At 37.0% G+C, this 19688-nt stretch overlaps 1 protein-coding gene across 11 annotated transcripts in view; it reads left to right on the top strand.

The window, feature by feature from the left end:
- FOXP2 (forkhead box P2) overlaps positions 1–19688 on the top strand; it is a 394702-nt gene that overhangs the window by 15745 nt on the left and 359269 nt on the right. The window contains exon 2 of one of the 11 annotated variants that reach the window (XM_079304705.1): positions 1363–1462. The exons of the other annotated variants lie outside the window; for them this stretch is intronic. The gene's annotated coding sequence lies outside the window, so the exon portion shown is untranslated. The remainder of the gene's footprint in view (positions 1–1362; positions 1463–19688) is intronic. 11 annotated transcript variants of the gene reach the window in all.

A 19688-nucleotide genomic window follows, 5' to 3' on the forward strand; every position in this document is an offset into this window, starting at 1 on the left:
TTAAAACTCAGTACCCCATATGTTCTGCAGTGTGCAAGATTTCCATCCTCTGCAGCTGGGGCTCATCAGAGAAGAGGCTGGAGCTGCACTGATCTTGCATGCTGTGGGGGAAGTTGGTGTGGTAGCAGCACAACTCAGCTTGTAAAAGACTAAGAGGGATGGGAAATAAAGTCAGTTCACAATTTGGACTTGTGTATCTCTTTTTTTTTTTTTTTTATGCCACAGGGATAAAAAACTGTGAGAGAGGAATGGACTATGTTTTTAGAGACTGAAAATCTTTGAAGATCCGATTCATAAGTGAGAGTTGAAACTCTTTCACAGTTGTGTGTTACATGTAAGAGTTTTTTTGGTTTGGCTCTCATTTTTGTTAGATAGTACTGCTTTATTTGCTTCAACAACTTTGGTTTTAGGAATTTTTATTTTAAATTATGAGAAATTAATAAAAAATATAAGAGCTAAATTGAACAGTCTGGTATTTTTAAGGATTTTTTATTAATATAACTGCTGTGTATCGTGAGAACTTGCTGGTTCTGTGAAGGTAAACTATGAAGCTGATAAAAAATTTTACAAAGCTGAGAGGAGTATGCCAACTGATAAAACACAAAGCAAATGCATGATTAAGAAGACAGGAAATTATACTGGTTAATAGGAATATTATATGAGACCTTATCAAAAAGTATTAAAGAACAAGGAAATGCAGGGCCATACTTCTAAAGAGACATTGTTGCTAGTTTTGCTTTCAATAGCAGGATCTGCATCAAGACTTGAAAGTTGTGCCTCTAAAAATGGTATATGTATTTATTTTGGCTAATTGGGTGAATATAAACATTTTATATTTAAACTTGGAATTTATACCCTTAGATGTATAAAAATATCTTACATAGGAATAACAGAGCTAGATATCTTCCTAAGTTCCTTCCTTCCTTCCTTCCTCTGTTTTTCTTGGTTGATGTCAAATTTTTTTGATACATTCTTAAAAAGCTGTGTGGAAAAGAGACTATATGGAGGGAAGATACTTGATGATGGAATATTGTTGATCTACCTTGTGAGGGCATAACAAAGCCCACTGGGAGAAAGGGTTGTTTTCAACACTGAGAGTAGCTTTTTGCAAGAGGACATTATTCAAGACTTCAAAGCAGATTTCACTGGGACACTTCAGATTTCACTTTAAGGACTTTCCTAACACACAGTGAAATTTGCTGAAGGAATTATACTAGCAGTACCTTATAACCAGGAAGCATATCAATGTTGTTTTGATGGCCCTTTTTTTTTTTTTTTTTTTTTTTTTAAAGAAGCAGGACAGTGGTTAGTATGCTTATTGGGATATTAATATTAATTAACTTCATGCCTGTCCTTTGACAGTGTTTTAGGGACCTGGATATGAACTGGAAGGGCCACCACTGAGTGCTGTGCAAACAGAGAACTACTGAGTCCCAACCCAGAAGTAGGACAATTTACGTATGTGAGTAAGACAATGCTTAGAAACAAACAAGGGAAGACAGAGAAACAAGGAGTTATCATAGCATATCAGCAAATAATTGCTTTTAAAATTTTCCATAGGTCTCCTGCCAAAGCAGTTTGAAGGAGGTTAATCAGTCTTGTGAATGTTCATAGCAGTGTGATGCGTCAGCCTGGATAAAATGCTTGAAGACACTGAATTGAAAAAATAGCACATAGATGATAGAAGCTGGCAGCCTGGACATGAAGGAGAAGAAAGTTTACCTCTAGATATGGAATGAGAGATGATAGGAAGGCTTTGACATGGAAGATAAGTGATTAATATATAATGGGATACTGGATTTATGTCAGTGGAATGACTTTACATTTGTCAAGATTAGAACAAAAGATAAGAACAAGATTTGAAATAAGAGCAATGGGAGTATAGCAGCTGTACACTTTGAGAGAAGAGGTGTACTTTAAAGGTAGTATTTGCAGAGATCCTACAATAGTTGCATGTAAATCTTTTGGAAATATTTGAATCTGTAGGAAGGACCTGGGTGCATGTATCCAAAGACTGAGAGAGATGATATCCCAATCAGCCTAAATGACTGGTAATACTGCCAAAGGAAGGGGGCAAGAGGAATGCTTATTAGAGGAGAGTATATACTATCTTCTAACTGTACGAAATGGTGATCCAGCTCAGAGCAGCAGTGTGCTGGTAGAGATAAGGGGAGAGTCACCTCCCCCAGGTGAGTGGTGATCTCCAGATTTTTTTTTTAGGTCCTCCTTTACCATTTCTCTTGTGAAAGGGGATGCTTCATAAATTTATTCAAATATTGTTGTTCTTTGCTTTCTCTGTATTGATCTTTAATGGGAGCATTTGCAGTTGAAGGTTATGCTAAAAGCATATTGAAATATCACAGAAGATATATATTAATACACCAGTAACATGCTGATGTTTTTAGGTTTTCAGAGCCAGGATTGACTTGACTGCATTGCTTACTAGTGGTGAAACTATGAGTTATGAAGATCAGCCAGGTTGAATGCCTCTAGAATTTCTGCCATGGGCATGATTTTAAATATATATAGATGGGTTTCCATCTACTGGGAAAAATGGTTTGCAGATTCTTAGGCAAAGCATCTCTCTTCATATTTGGGGCCAAAGTATTTAATTTGCTGTTTACTGAGGGATAGAATAGACAATATTGTTGTGTAGTTCCTACTGTTTACCTCCATTCTCTCTATGGCCATCCTGAAACAGGACTGTCATGTTGCAGTGAATATCTTTAATTTCAAGTGGAAAGTGGTGGGAGTAATGCAGTGTGAGGTAGGTCCAAGGTGCTGTGAAGTTTCTGTTGGTATTTTTTGTTTTGCTTTTTTTTTGTTCTGTTTTTTTGTGGTTTTTTTTGTTTGTTTTTTGGGTTTTTTTGTTTTGTTTTGTTTTTTTGGGGTTTTTATGTTTTTGTTTTTTGGTTTTTTTGGGGTTTTTTGGGTTTTTTTTTGGGGGGGGTTGTTTTTTGTTTTTGTTTTTTTTGGGGTTTTTTTGGTTTTTTTGGGTTTTTTTTTGTTTTTTTGTTTTTTTCAGGTTTTTTTTGTTTGTTTGTTTGTTTGGTTGGTTTTTTTTTTGTTTTTCGGGTTTTTTTTTAACTTTATGCTAGAATAGACCAAATATGTTACTGAAGCTTGAAAGTGATTTGATATCTTTTTACTTATGTCAGGTCTGTTGTATATTTACTAAGAATGCTGTTAGTTTTGTTTTCTTTTTGAGAACTTCTCTTTGGTGTGTTTCCATCTGAACTTTATTAGAGGAATCTGAAAAGTTGGATTTTTTTTCCTTTATTTGCAGACTTGTGACTCCATCTGAGACCCCACCAGAGATCTCTAGGTACATGCTCTGTGATCCCTGACAGAGGCTGCTGCTACCCCCAGTGAGAGCATTGCTGTGCCAGCTCAGTCACTGAGGACTGCATGGTCACCTCCCTGCTGCCCATTGCCCTCTTTCCAAATTCTGAAAAGTATTCAGCAGATTTATCACTGCTTTTTAAGAAAGTCTTCACGAGCATGACCTGAGGTTTTACAGGAAATCTTGAAATAAAAGTAATAATATTGTTATACATTCTCTCACATTCTGCCACACATGCTATCACAAAAGTAGCCTTGAAGCTGTTTCAGTTTTACAGCAGAGTGTTTCTTTTCATATCAGGTAATCCAAGCTGCTGAGATTTTTTCCCCCCTTGGCTTTGAAAACATGCCTTTATATTAATAATCCTAGATTTTTTTTTTTTTTTTTTTTTTTGCTGAAAGTTGATTGCTCTAGTTGATGATTGGTATTCCATGACACTAAATAAAAGCAAAACAAGATTTTCTCTTTTTCCTTTTCCGATCTGAAATCTATCAATGTGTATTTTTAGAGTTCACCATTAGTGGAGGTATCATCTCTGTGCCTGCTTTTATTCTTGGCCACTGGGAGTTTTGCTACCAGCAATAAAAGACAACCTCCATGTTGTACTGCACAGTATAGATATTGTAAATTTTGGTCTTGCTTTCCATTGATCTGGTTTGCCATATGGGAATCATATTCAGCTGATCTTTATTTCCTGAGTCAGAAATTCTGTTTTACCCATCTTTGGGGCTTTCAGCATTTTATTCTCAGTGGGCTGTCAGGTATTGCACATGAAAGGAAAGGTTCAAAGGCATATAAAGAAGGTTCAGGTCTGAAATGTTTACTTAACACTGTCTCTTTTCTTTTTTTTTTCTTTTTTTTTTTTTTCATATTACAAACATTTGCCAGACTGGAGGATCAGCATGAAACCTTAATAAATTTTAGACATTTTATTCTCTATTATGAACATTTTACACATACATAATTTTGGTGTAGTCTGGAACACATCAAGTGTAAACTTGCGAGTGTGGGTTTGCCAGCAACAGTATTAAAAACATTGCAATAATTTATTTTAAGTTTAAAGTTTATAAATTATTTTTCTTGGAGGTTTATTTCCTTTAATTTCTGTTTTTGCTTTCCTAGCTGCCTCTAACAGACTGCAGTTGTGCTGCAAAGAAATTCTAAATGAACTGACTATGCAGATTTTAATTAATGTGATGAGTGAAATTTTAAAAATAAAGATACTGTCTTCTCTTGTTGCAATGTCATTTTACTGAGAGAAATGAATTTGAGGAAAAGTAAGAATGAGCTTGTTGCTCACCTGTGACGGTGCTGCTGCCAAGGAGGTAAACAGTGACTTTTAACAGCTTTTGTGTCTTAATTATTTAATCTCTTGGGAAACAAATGCCTAAAATTTAAGGAATTTCATTCACTTGGGGGAAGTGATATAGAGGCTCTAGATTCCATTAGTGTAGTTTGACTCTTTCTTTCCCATTTGTGTTGAAGTGTATTTAAGACTGCATACTGTAGTGTGTCTGATGTTGCACTTCCATCTCCAGTATATGTCACTTTCTTTTTATGGTGTTTTTTTTTTTTTAATTAAGTAAGGAAATATTAATGGATCTTGATAGCAGTTACTGGGATTCATTCTTTCTTCTTCTGGCCCCTTTCTTCTTCATCACCAAGAGGATGCAGAGCACTGGAATTTACTCAAAGGGATCATATTTTGTCTAGAAAAGGTGTCTTGAATGTGCCTAGGGATATATTTTGCCATTGGGGATATGGAAACAGATGAGAAAAAGTCAAATACTGGAAGTAAGGGGAGGCTTCCCCCATAGCTCCTTCACCTTTCCCACAGCAAGAATGAAGCTGTCAGGGAACTGTGCTCTCTCACAGTCACAGACTGCTGGTTTTGTTCTTCTGGACTTGCACAGCCCCTTCAACATGAAGTTATGCTGTAGGTGTAGCTCAGTGCTTAGTGCTCAGTCACATCTGCCTCCTTTTCTCACTGACTGCTGAAATAGAGAATGGGAATGTGGCCTCATGGACAGGTTCCCAAAGTCTGCAGTGGGTCTTTTCTGCAGTTTTCCATTTTTATTATTTGTTAGTTTGTGTGATGTTGAAACATGGTGCTCTCATTCTCCTTGTTCATCTTTCCTCACTTCAGCAATTGAGGATGGTTATGGCTCCTCCCCTGACATTGGCTAAGGCTGTGAGGCATTTTCCTGACCTGCCCTTCCCAGGTTTTGTGTGTTACACTAGTTTTATTTTGAATTGGGAAGAAAACCTCATGGTAAACCACTTATGGCTCCTGTGGCTGGAGTGTTGGAAGGACAAGACAGGCAGAGGAGACAAGGAGGGGACATTCCTCTTGTCAGTGACCAGCTGGAGTGCCTGGAGCTCTGCCTGGGGATGGAGGAGGAGGCAGCAGAGAGTTTATGGACGAGGATTAAAGTGAGGGCAGGGACAGGTGTCAGTGATGGTCTGCTGCATGACCTGCAACATCTTCCTGCCTGACCACTAAGACCAACTGGATGAGGCCATTTATAGATGTACAGAAATAGCTGGGTCCTCATAGGAGACTTCATAGACTGCCCAACTATGGAAGGGACAACACAGGTGGCTCCTGAAGTGCATTGATGATAACTTTTCCAAGTCAAATTTCCAAGTGATGGTGAGAGGTGCTATGCTGGACCTTGTTCTTGCTGACTGGGAGGGACTGGTGGGGAGTGTGAAGCCCAAAGGCAGCTTTGGCTGCAGTGGCCATGAAATGAGGAGTTCAAGATCCTTAGGGCAGTGAGGAGAAGGCACAAGAGGCTCGCTGCCCTGGACTTCAGGGGGAAAGACTTTGGCCCCTTCAGAGAACTGCTTGGTGGAGTACCATGGGATAAGGCCCTGGAGGGAAGAGGGCCCCAAAAAAAGCTGTCTATTATTAAAGGATCACCTCCTCCAAGCATGATGCTGTGATTTGCCTCCATGTTTTCATGGTGGGGCATTCTTCCTAAATCCAGAGGGGCATTTGTTTAATCTCTCTTCACTGAGCTTCTCTTAAAAAACTGCATGACAAAGTAGCTGTGGTATCTCACTGCTGAAGCAGTGAGATTTTTAAGATTTTTAAGATTTTTTAACTTTCTATCAAACACTTCCTAAGCAACACTAGAGAATGCTGAAATACTACTTGGTATAATAATAAATAATCATAAATCTCATTGCAAACTACTGTGTGCAATTGTTATACAGCTATTCAACAGATGCATAGAAACTCCCCAAAGTGTGTTGTTATGGGGAATTATGTGGGTTTAAGATTTTCTGTAAGCTAAGACATGACACCACCATGTCAGCTGGTCATGTAATTTTCAGTATCCTTTTGCAAGCTGTACATTCAGTGCAACCTGTGTTATTTATCTTTGTCATCTCCTCACAAGTCTTTGGAGGAAGTTTGGTGTCTTGGTGTTTATTTTCAAAGTTATTGGCCTGGTTCCCCATGAGTATGGGAGTAGAGCCTCTGTTGGGCTTCTCCAGGAAAAGGGAGTTCCCTGTGAGGAAAGGATAAAGATTCTCTCTGCAGAGGAGAGATTTTGTTCAGGGGCCTGTTTACGTCTTAAAGAAAGGAAAAATGAAGACCAACATGTTTTTTTTTAATTTTACTTTAATACAAATTCTTTCTAAATTATTTTTTTTTTCTTTATTTGGGTACGTCAGAGCTTATTTGTATGTGTATTATCAGAACAAACCAACTTTCCAGTAGCCCCTAGGACAAAATAACTCATGGAAGTAGAAGAGAAAAGGGCCTTAACAGAACAGGACACTCATCTGCATATTTCTCCCTTATGGGAAGAAGACCTGAAGACAAATATGTTATGGTGGCAGAACCAGGCACATTCTTATTCTTCAGTAATGCCCGTGATAATCCTGCAGAATAGTGTGTCATGGTTAAAGAAACTGCTGTCTTTCAGTAATTTTCACAGAAATAATGTTTGTATAGATCAGAAGCACATTATTAATTAACAGGAAGTAGCATCTTGGAAGCTAAATTATGTAGTAGGAGCTGAAGTATAGCTAGCTAATGAAAGCAGTATGAAATAAAATAATCTCTATGTGATGGATAGGAGCCTACTTGAAAAAAATATTTGTGGTATTTTTTTGATTGCTCCAGATCTTAACTTTCATTTTGAGTCCATATATTCTTGTTGGGATAATAATTGTAATCCTGAGAATATAAACTTGCTACTCTGATATTTTCTTGATTCTGATGGTAATCTGAAACACCAACTCCATCCTTATTCCATTTTCTTTATTAATCGTTTTTTAAGGTACTCATTCTAAACCTAATAATGGCCTTTAAAATTCAGCATTAAAAATTTCATTAGTGATAACTTTTCTAGCTTGGAAAGGGAGAGTGATGATTGTCAGGAACATCAGGAAGAAGAAAAGTGGAGATTGAATAAATGCATGGGCAAATGGGAAAAGAAAAAACAGAGTTAAGAGCATAAATATGGTAATTGTAAAGATGAATATATTTTTACTTTGATATTAGACCTAACAAGCAAGTAGTGGAAAATTATTCAAAATATAGTTATTTTATTACACATCATTTTCCTTTCTATACCTTCATTCAAAACATATCACTCATGTGAATGAAAAAAGTTGATGGCATGTTATGGGCAATTGAATGCATTCCCGTGCTTGTATGCCACAATCAGCAGCCAGGAATTTGAAAATGTCTTTAAAGTAAGTGTGATGCACCCCACTTGATTTCATCTCTCTGCTCCCCATCCATGTTTAGCTTGCACTCCCTGCACCACGACTGAATCCTCACACTGTCCCTGTGCCTGCTGCACTTACTCCAGTGCACTGACACCTTCCAGTCCCTCTCCCAAAGCCCTGACCTCTGTTCAGCTTCTCAGTGTTTTTGGCTGTCAGCTGAGTTGAGTAAACTTCTGCTAATGAAAACAGATAAAAAGTCACTGGAATTTATTAAGGCTTTTGCATTAACTTAAATCACGCGCTAGGAATGAATGTAGTATTAAAAAAATGAAATTGGATTATAATGAAAGGAACCTGCAGATTTTGGTTAGTAACTTGCATTCATCTCTATATTTTGTTTAATTCTAATAAAGTAAAAGTGAATCCGCATTGACTGTAATGAAATAAAATTAAGCTCTCCCTGACTTACATTCATGCAGTCAGTCAGCGCTATTATTTGAAATCTCATTGGGCTCTGTTTGTCTGCAAGGACAACAGAATTGTCATTTATGCTGGAGGAACTCTGTTGGTAAGAAAATAGCAGGACTAGGTCTATTTTATCTGGAAAAAAGAGGTTGCCAATGCATGGGATTCATGTGATGTGTGCTACAGAAGTTAACATGATGCTGCAATTTTTTTTAAGAATCTGTATAATAAATACTTATATATATATATTGTAGTTCAAATATATGCTGCTTTGTTTGAAGATGTTTTGTTTCCTTTATATCTTTACGTATCTGTATATTAACATAGTTACATTAAACCACCATGGACAAGTTATGTTCTACCTGAAATATTAATTGATATTTTTGGCAAAAAGGTAATTCACTTTTGTTATGTTTCAGCCTAATTAAAAAGTCCGTCTTATTTGGCTTTATTTTCCTTTTCTTTATTTTTTTTCTTTCTTTTCTAAATCCATTGGCTTTATTACGCCAGATCATTGCTAGCTTTACTTTCTACTGCATTTTATCATAATGCTCTTTGAGTATAAATAAACTCTGGTATGCTAAACCTAATAGCAATTAAACTGGAAGTGTTTGTGTTTCATCACTGTGAACTTCGCAGAAATGTTTCCATGACAACCTCCATGCTAGTTAAGGCAACCAGAGGTGATCAACAGTTTATATATTTTTTTTCTCTTGCAAGAATGGAATTTGTGTTGACAGTTCTGGCCTTTAATGGCACTTTTGTACTGTGTGAAAGTATTTGTTTACTAGATCATATGCTGTTAACTGTCAGGCTGAGATAGAGTGACTGCTTTTGATAAAAGGGCTGCATTACATCTCTGAGTCTGTGAAGCTCTTGTACTTTAATTACTCACATCAGTACAAAAGTACTCATTTGCTTCACTACACTTAAAAATTAGACTTATTAGTTCCAAAGCATTAACGGTGAGTTAATTTTTTCCTTTAAAATTTTTTGTAAAACAATAATCTAAAATCTGCTTTGTTGTTTTAAATTTAAACTATTCAATTTATGCTGGTAAAAATCACATTCCATGATATGGAGTGAATTGTAAGTGCTGTAATTACTGGCACTTTGAATTAGGATTTCTGGGCCCTGTTTTCCTGTGTGGAAAACACTTAGGTAGAGGTGTTTTGTCTCTCCCAAGTTTTAACAAAAAAGCAGATGTACCTAAGATGTGACAAAAGTAATGTCTCTGTACCACAATAGTACAGATAGACTGTTGTGTGTAGTACATGTAAAGAAAACTTTTTTTTTTTTGGGGGGGCGGGGGTGGTGAGATATTTCTCTTCATGGTGCCCTATCTAGGTAGATCATCTGGAAGTGAATGGATGAGCTATTATCTAATCTGATAATCAGCTGGTAACTGCTACTGCAGCAGGTGCATTCACACCAGCCAGAGGTTTCAAGGCATTGCCTGTTCTGAGTTGAACAACTTGCTTTGGTTGTGTGTCTGCTCATTGTCAGGCTGATGGACAAGTGTCCTTTTGAATCTAGAGAGTGTGTGTAGCACAGGGTCATTTGGTTTGGATTAGCTGAAAAATGTGAGTATTTGGAAGGTACCACAGTATCTTCTAAAGATCTGTTTTAAAACAAAGACTAAATGTTTTTTCATAATAAAGACCTTAGTTTGGTGGAGCACAATATTTAATAAGACTCATGTATATTCAAGTATGAGACGGGGTACTTGTTGCATGTCTTGCATATAAAGACATAATTTATATTCAGGACTTGTCTTTTGCACATGTAGTTTGTTTTAGTAATTGCTTGCAGAATGTTTACTGTTTCAAGTAGTGATATCATCACTTCTTTAAGCAATTGAGTCTTTGGTGATCTGTTAAAACTAAGAGGAGTCACAGTTGCTGAAGCAGTTTTGTGTGAGTTTGTATGTGCAGGATGCCATTGCTTTTTGCACAGTGTGTGTGTCTGTTTAGTCAGAAGTTGCTTTTATGTTTGTTGACAGTTGGTGATGCTAGGAAGGGAATTGGAAATGCTGAAGTTAATACCTAAATTTCCCAAGTTTTAAACTGTAGACAGATGAATTGTCTCTATGCTTTGAGAGTAAGATGCTGCTTTTACCAGAATACCTTCATCTCATCTTTGGGGGTTTGTTGTGTCTTCCTTTGTGTAGGAAAGTTGCATATTAAGGAGAAATTAAACTTCTCAGAGAAGTGAGGGGTGAAAAAGCTGCCTCCATATGCACTTTCAAACTCCAACCTGTTATAGCTGGAGGCTGTAATGTTTCCTGAGCACATAGGTAAATGCATAATCCAAAAATCCCATTTATATAATCCAAAAATCCTGTTTATAATATCCTTTCAGGTAAAATTGCATGGATTAGTAGAAGGAGCATATTACAGCTCTGAGAAGTCATCTTTATTTTCTTAGTGGTCACTTGGTTGTGAAAGATTGTGAAGTACTTAAGCATATGATACAAATAAACACTGTGCACTTGTTTTCCCAAGTTAGTGTTTATGAACAGCAGTTCATAACTAATACTCTGTATCTGTAATTATTGGTGGTTTTTTTGTAGCTACGATGTAACTGTGATGACTGCCTTAATCTGAACAGTAACTCTGGTCACATGACATAAATATTGTGGATGAACTTGGATGGAAAATCAAGCTATTACCCCTAACACTTTTTTTCTTTCCCAGGAAAAATTAATTCATACTGGAACAGCAACAGAGATGAGCAGTTAGGGTGATCAGGAAACGGAAAACTCGTCTTGCAAGATGAGACTTAAGAAGGTGTGACTTGTTTGGCTTAATGAAACAAAGATTGAGAGAGGATATGGTATCTATTTCATATTTATAAGTGTGTATGGAAAGGCAGAGAAGGCATCATATAAGGAGAAGAACTGTTTAAACTAAAGGACATTGTTATAACAAGTACAAAACAAGTGTAAACTAGCTGTGGATAAATCTGAGCTCGAAGAGAGAGCATTTAAATAGTGCATGTGGGACTGGAGATTTTGAACAGGGAGTCTTATCAGCAAAATTGGCATGGTGCAGTTGCCTTAGCAAAAGGTTGCACAGGGTCATTCTTTCTAATCCTGTGACCATCTATTTGCCTAACTAGGTCTATAAACCCTCATGCTTGCTTGTTGCTCAGTACTGAGAAAACTTGTAGGAGGAATCTAAGAGAAGTCTTTTAAAATTATTTTGCTTGTTTCAGTTCCAATACCTGTTTAATTCTTGGTAGATATCTCAGTCTGTTTTCAGATAAAGCTTCTGTATTATTGAAAATAGTATCCTGGGACTTTTTAAACCTTTTTTTCTTGGTTTTATTATATGTATGGGAGTGCTACTTTTAAATTTTTCTTTTGCTTCATCCTGCTGCAGTTAGTTACAAGCTTTAACCAGCCCCAGGGGCTGGCTTTTCCCCCCTTTGGTATTTTCCATGCAACTGGAAAGACAAGGTTATTATTACCATACTCTTCATAGTTTATTCAGTAACCAATCTGTACATTAATTTAGTTCATTCAGGCAATCATTTCCCTTATTTTATAACTTCCTGGCAATACTTTTTATCTCACAAAGAGAAGTCTGAAGTTTGCTTAGTCCAGCTGCTCTTCTCATGCAAATTGGAGCAGGTTGTCCTGATTTTCCCAGGTGGCATTTTGAATTTCTCCAGGCATATGGAGTCTTCAACCTTGATGGAGAGCCCACAGCATCTGTGGGCAACCTATTCCATGGTTCAGACACCTAACAGTAAAAATGTATTATTCTTTGTCTCAAGAATGTAATTCTAAGATATTGACAGATACACATAAATCATCAGTATACAATTTCTTACCCAGGATTTTAAGAAAAATATTTCTAATACTTTTTCTAATCTGGAAATGATTTTAAGTATTTCCTTTCCCTCCTCCAGAGTACCATACATCTGGAATAAAGGCTTCCTTACTGCCTCAATATTAAAAGGGTTTTTGTATGAATGTTGTCTCTCTCTTTAGATGGTTTCCAAGACTTTTTGTCCCAGTACCTGTCAAATACAAATGTGTAGCTACCTCCATGCAGAGTCTTAAAACTGCAGATTGAGCCAGCACCATGTTGCAGCCACAAAGTGACTTCTCATTTGAGTACAAGGTCCATCAGTGGCTCACTCGCAAATATCTGTATTAATGCCATTTATACAGGGATTCCTTGGAATCCTGTCTAAATTCACTCAGCTTTGCATCATTGGAAGACATCCAGAGGCAATGTCTGCCTTGTTTATTCATGTAACAATGTTGGAGCCTTGCTGAGGTGGAGGACTCGTCACACATACCTCAAACTCAATGGTTCTACACTACTGCTAGGCATCACTGATGGTGTGAATGATGGGGCTGTGATTTATTACCCAAAGAGTTGTTTATTACTTGGGGTTTATTACTCAAAAGATGAAAAGCTGGCTTTTACAGACTTTCCATATACATAGTCCATATGTATGTTAGTTTCTCCATTTCTCTGTTTTCCTCAGTCCTTCAAAACACACATCTTAAGATTTTGAAAAACTGAAATGTACTAAACATGCTTGTCTGTGTGAGCACATATGGCAAGTGAGAGGAATGATCTAAGCACACTCTCCACAAAAGTTGGGACAGTAAAAGCTCTTATTGGAGTGTGTCTACTCACAAATCATATATTGTCTGAATATCCCCAGAAATCTTTTGGAGGAGCTTTACAAAAGTTGGTCAACTTCAGAAACTCTCATTTTGTTACTATATTTTAGATCTGTGTCAGTGAAAATGCAAAATAAATTTCTAAAATGTAATCCAAGACAATATTGGTTTTGACTTGCAGAGAAGACTTAAGAATGCTGATTTGTAATTCTTGCATGATCGTACCTTTTATGGAGATTTGTATCCCCACTACTTGATTTATTTTTTAATACAAATCCAGTAATAGGACATTTTCTAGTGTCTGTTTACGTCTTTGACCAATACTTTAATTTTCTCTTATGTTTTTACGTTTCCCATTATTCATTCCATATGAAAATTAATTCTGTTCCCTGAATTAATACTTTTTAAGCTAATTAGACCTTTTTGGAAAACATCTGTCATGCAAAACATTATTTCACAGAGCTTTTTTTAGTCAACAGAAGTTTTATTATTCCAGGTATTTCACAGATGCCAACCATGGCTGATTAGTTAAAAATTCTTCTATAGGCACTGCAATGTTCAAACTCATACTGTTTAAGCAATTTAGGAATTTATCCAACAATGTGAGCTTGCTCTTAAGAGGAACTTAGGCACAGGTGTAAATATATTAGTATTGTACTGATTAAAAGCTTCTCCACATTGTTGTTTTAGAAGGTGTGCACACACATTATTTTTTAAAAAAATGTATCAATGAGTGGATGATAAATACAAATTTATTTAGTTTATAAGCCTATTTGCTCATATGCTTAATGTGGCGGCTGGAGTCATTCTATCAGGGATGTTAAGTCCTTGGTTCCTAAATTGAGTAGTAGATTCTTAACCTCTTGAAAGTCCTGAGTAACCCTGTCTGATCTCACAGTTGAGTCTGCTATGAGCAGCACTGGACTAGAGAACTCCTGAGGTCCAAGCCAGCTTCAGCTGTTCCATGGTTTTGTGATTGAGTACTGTCTGAAGCTGCTTGACTTGCACTTGAGAACTCAGACAATTTTTTCAAGGCAGACAATGTAAGTACTTTCTTTATGTTCCTATTAGATATGTACAGTCTTACAACCTACTAGCAAATAGTCTCCATCTTTTCTGAATGGAGATTTTATATTTCTTCTTTCTTTAAAATCCTTGACTGTGATTATCTTTATGTTTCTGTTTTCCTCTAAAGCAAATGTAAGTTGTGTGGCACAAGTGAGATACTTTTTTTTCTTCAGATATTTTTATGATCCTCCTTGAGAAACTTGATAATTCAGTCAGTGGTGTAAAATGACCTAATTGTATGGGAGGCATGTGGGCTTAGCAAAGTCACTTTTCTATTGGTTTCTTTATTTCATTGCAGGGAAAAAAAAAAAAAAAAAAAAAAAAAAAGCTACAGTGCAAAAGAATGTAGGGTCTTGTAGCTGATATAAATAATTTTACTGTGTTTGTGGGACTCCGCATAGTGATACTAATGATTTTGTTTGATGTGAGATAATGTTGCATCTTTTTAAAGAGGTAGAAATTACCTGGAAAATGAAGTCTGTAAAACCAAAGAGGACCATTGTGATCTTCAATATAATAGTATCTCTAGAAGTTCTTGAAGTAATTTCTATTAATTTACAGCATATCTTTTTCGGGAAAAGAAATCAACATTGTTTTAAAATACTACTGATGATGGAGAGCCCATGACAATCCTTGGGAACTTCCTCCACTTGGTAATCCAAACTACAAATTATTTCTGGTCTAAACTTTTCTGACTTCAAATCCCTCATTAAAACTGTCCCTTGCTGTGTTGCCTGTAGAAAACATGACAATGGATGTTCTGTGGATAGGAGGGCTCCTGCCTTTCCTGCTGACCTGTATTGTTTCCTTGTTTCCTCCTGCTCTCCCCCTGAATCCACCTGTTTTGTCTTCTGTCATGCGTTTGGGTTTTCAACTTTGCCAGGCAGGGATTACCTGCATGTTGTGTTTATATGGCATGGAATAGAGCAGGGTCTTAGTCCCTGGCAGGTGATCTTTGCTGATGAGCGTGTCATGAGGGCATAAAGGATTAAAAGAGGTTTGAGCTATTGTTGTCCTACTTTAAGAGCTTTTAAGCCTGTCAAGAACTACTGTAATCTTTGGGCATGGCTTCCTTTGTGGCAAGGACTCCCTCCATTTCTGCTTTAAGGCCAATAAAGACTGGAGTAAATCATACCTCTCAAAAAAAACAGCTGTTCTCAATGGAGGCGGGGGTAAAGGGAGGGAAAATTTCCAGTGATAGAAAATCCTTTGCAGCCCTCAGCAGCTTGCTGTAGTGCTTAGGAACTCAATGTCTGCTTGTCTCTACATTCTCTTCTGAATTTGTCTTGCTTCAGATTTCCAGGATATTATTACACCTTTCTTAGAGAAGGAGAATGAGCAATGAAAAAGGTGGTGTTAAGGTTCTGCCCTGAGTTTGGGTACTTATGGGCTGTGGTTAACTGTCCTATAATCTTCTGTTTTGTAAATGGATTCACTTTTTCACATCTAGTTCTGCTTTTCAGTAATTTCATGATACTTAAAGCATTTTCTGTGAGTCCTTCCTGTTTGAGCAGTGTCCTGTTTGAGTTGTGGCTATCAGACTAGTGATCCTGTTTTATTAGGAGTGACTCCTGTGTCAGGTGCTCAGTTAGCATTGCTTCTCTGATTTCCTTACATTACATTAGTCCCTTGTCCATGCTGATTAACAACTGTAATGCTCTCACATTATTATTCCCCAGGAAGGTGTTCCCCATTCTGTGAAAGATTATGTGTTGCTACATATAGCATACATATACATACTTGTTCTCCTGGTTGTATAATTAATGTTTTCTTCTCTCCATGAGATTTCTGTGTCAAGAAATATGGTATGATCTGAAAGTTTCACGAAGGCTTTCTTGTGAGCTGAGATCTTAGGCTAGTCTCTTGATTTCCCAGCTGACTGCTGATAATTATATGGGAAGGTTCTCTCTTCTCTGAGTCCTCATTCTCAAATAAACTAATTGTCTTGGAGGTAAAGTAACTGATGGTAGACTAGAGGTGAGCTCAGTTTGACAGAGCATGATGCTAATAATGATGAGGTTTTTGGATTCAATCCTGGTATGGACCATTCACTTAAGAGTTGAACTTGATGATCCTTGTGGCTTCTTTACAATGGGGAAGATTGTCTTTCTGTTTTTACTAATTTCTGTCACAGCATCATGCTTTCTTTACCAATCATAACTTGTAAATGTTGATACAGACTCCAGGAGCAGCAGTATCATGCTGTCACTCTCTTGTCTTCCTGTCACCTGCTCCAGGTAGAAATCTTTTCCTCAGTGTAAGTCCTGTCCTCTGCCTAACTTTTCTTACATGATGTAGAATAAAGGATTGCTGTGTGTTCCCTGAGCAGCAGGTGAGGAACAGAGCTCTGGGCTAGTACAAAAAATCTGAGATGAGTGTCCACTAGAAGAGATGGGAGTGAGAGGAAGTAGGACCAGTAGCATCTATTTTCTCTCAAGCTGTTTCTGAAACCAGTCCTGGCTGGGCTCAGCCCCCAGAGAAGTAGAAATCCTTGTGTTGTGCAGTGAAAGGAGAGAGGGTCCCAAACTGCTGGGCAGTCCCAAGATCACTGACCTCTGGTTGTGGTTCTCATGGGAAGGCTCTCTTGAAGATTATGGTGCTGTGGTGGAGAGAAATTAAAGAGAATTAAAATTAGGCTGGATTGTCAGACATGTACTAAGGTGCATTTAAAAGCACAGAGAACCTACACAAAGAGAAAATACAGAAAGGGATCTGTGTTGCCTGCAATACAACAAGTTTAAAGAGAAGCTTCCTTGTTTAATGCTGTGGCTTTTCTTTCCATAGCTGATTGTATCAATAAAAGAATATGACAGAGATATCTCTACCTTTCCTTGTTATTTTGTGGCATCTCAGTTCTTGCTCATGACTGATAGAAATTTAAGAAAAGCCAATTCTTCATCCTGTTCAAAAATTTTGTGTTTATTTGGAAAAATAAATCAGTAAAGCATTTTTCAGCAGTAATTCTTCTCTCTATTTTCTGATATTTACTGTCAATTAATTAAAAAAACTAGAGGTCTGTGGAACATATGAAGAAATTAAATGCTCTTATTTTGTCTATTTTGCCTACTTTCTTTTTCATTGTAAGCCTGTACTCCTAGCATATATTCTCCAAGAATTCTGTTAGAAGGTCTATAAGGAAGACTGCTAGCTGGACGTGCCTTAACTGCATTTAGGTCATAGATTGCAGGTATCCATTTAACACAGCTGTCCAGTGTTACTTCTACAAAACTTTTGGTCTGTTAAAAACTGTATGATAGAGAGATGCAGAGAATGACATGAATACTAAATACAGATCTAAGAACTCATGGTATTGCTTCTTTTCAATTAATGACTGCACCATACACCGTGTCTAATTCAAGTGAAGTGGTTGCAGAACTTTCGGAAAGCTTTAATGGAGTGCTTCAGATCTTGTTTATCAGATCCTGGTTAAAAAGCATATCATTTGAACATAAATGGTGGCATGTTATCATTTTCCACTGGAAGATTTACTGAGGTGCTCAGGAGAGCTGACAGAAATGGTGGGTGGCAAAGGAGACATGCTTAGCTGCCTAATGTGATGGTCTTGTCATACTGTGATGTATTGGTCTGAAAATTCTGCAGTGTCTCACACGTATGGTAGGAAGGAAGCTTTGACATGTCAAATTAGGAAAAAAAAATTAGCCTGTAATAACAGTGTTGCAGATGATTTGCAGGGAGTTTTTTTAATCACGGATATTTCATACTCTCCTTTATACCTAATTTGTCTTGCTTTCTAGGAATGTGTAATTAATATTGTAGTTATGCTAATTTGAAACAATGATGATTGCAGCTCACCGAAATTATGTGTTCTACTTAATTGAACTTGACCAACATTACTTAGAGATGACTCAATACTGCATATGGTACATTCTATCAATATAACCTTTTATTTTAAACAGCTTGAGATACTGATTATTTTATATTTCTGGTTCTGTATATCTGTGGTACTGAATTTTAGCATGATGTTAAATTTCGCATCATCCACGGTTCAAAGAGTGCATAAAGTAAACTTCCTTATCATTCTACTTTGGTAGGTACTGGTTTGTGACACAGAAAAATACTACCAAAAACCACGTGGACTGCTTGTTTCAAAGCTTTTTACGACTTTCAGCACATAAACTTTATCTCCAGTATCCACAAATACCATATCTCCTTGCATAGGGCTAACTCAGGGGGTGTAAAAGCGGTCCATGCGTGGATGCTGGCAGCCACTGCAGCAGGTGCATCCCTGGGCCAGGGCAGGTGTGTGGAAGGGCTGGCAGCCAGGGGGGTTCTCTTCTCACTGCAGGAGCAGGCACTGGGAGCTGGCACATGCCCAGGGGTCGGGAGGAGCATGGGCTGTGTGGGGCTGGCTGTGGTTCCCTCTGCTGCTGCCTTCCTGCACCTCTGTCCCTCCGCTTGTGCAGGCACAGAGGAGGCAGGGCAGCTCTGCTTTCTGGATAAAATGCTGTGCAGTTGTTCTGCAGGGACTTCTGCACCTCTCTGGCCTGAAGGAGGACTGAAACAAAGACAGATGATCTCTAAGCTGAATGCAGAATCATTTTATTGTACAGGCTATATACAATGTTAAACAATGTTTTAAAGTCTAGGCTTATTATTGGGGGAAAAATACTGTGTTTAGGCTGCATAAGAATATAATCTTGCATTTCAAAAAGCAAAATAATGACTTTGATCCTCCAGTAAATCTTTTTGTTACTGTGTATGAAATGATGTGACATTTTCCTATCATGTGATTTGAATAAAACTTTATCGAAGTGTCTCTACTAAAATTATGAAGTTGCATGCTGATGAAAGTATTTTAAAACATGTAAAATTATTTGAATTTCAACATGCTGCATGTACATTTTCATCATAAAATGTAAAAAAATTTGTTCTGCAAAAAAAATAATTCTATAATTCAACTCATTTTCATTTGGAGAAATCTTATTTTCTTCAATCTCTAGTCATTTAAAGAAGTATGTTTTTAAAGAGAATGTTTTACAAGATAAGCTAACAGTGTTGCATATTAAAAATGTGGAAGTGTTTTCCTCCTATTGCAACATATGATGTGTTTTTAGTGTGGGTGTGGAGATGGGAACCTTGGATTTTCAGATACCTTAATTTTTAGGCTAAGACTATAACATACTGCTCAAAAAAGTTTCCAAAGTCATAGCAATCTTTAAATACCAGTCTCTGGCATTCATGAGAGTTAACTTGAAATTTAAAAGTAATACAGAAATAATGCAAAATTGGCCCTCTTGTGATGAATTATTTATGTCTCTCATTTAGCTATGTCTTTACTCTTAAAGTTGACTTGAGAGACTTACCTCTAACTAGCACTATTTCCTAACATTAAAAACATAAACAGAAGTAAGGCAGTATTAGTCTTTCTTAAATTGAATGCAGGTTGACTTTGTTAAGATATGCTGCTCTGCAGTATTCAGTTTTGATTTTTTAAAATAACACAGTGTCCTAAAACTTTAG

The sequence above is a fragment of the Erithacus rubecula genome, assembly GCF_903797595.1.
Source record: "Erithacus rubecula genome assembly, chromosome: 4".
In the NCBI taxonomy this organism is placed as follows: domain Eukaryota; kingdom Metazoa; phylum Chordata; class Aves; order Passeriformes; family Muscicapidae; genus Erithacus; species Erithacus rubecula.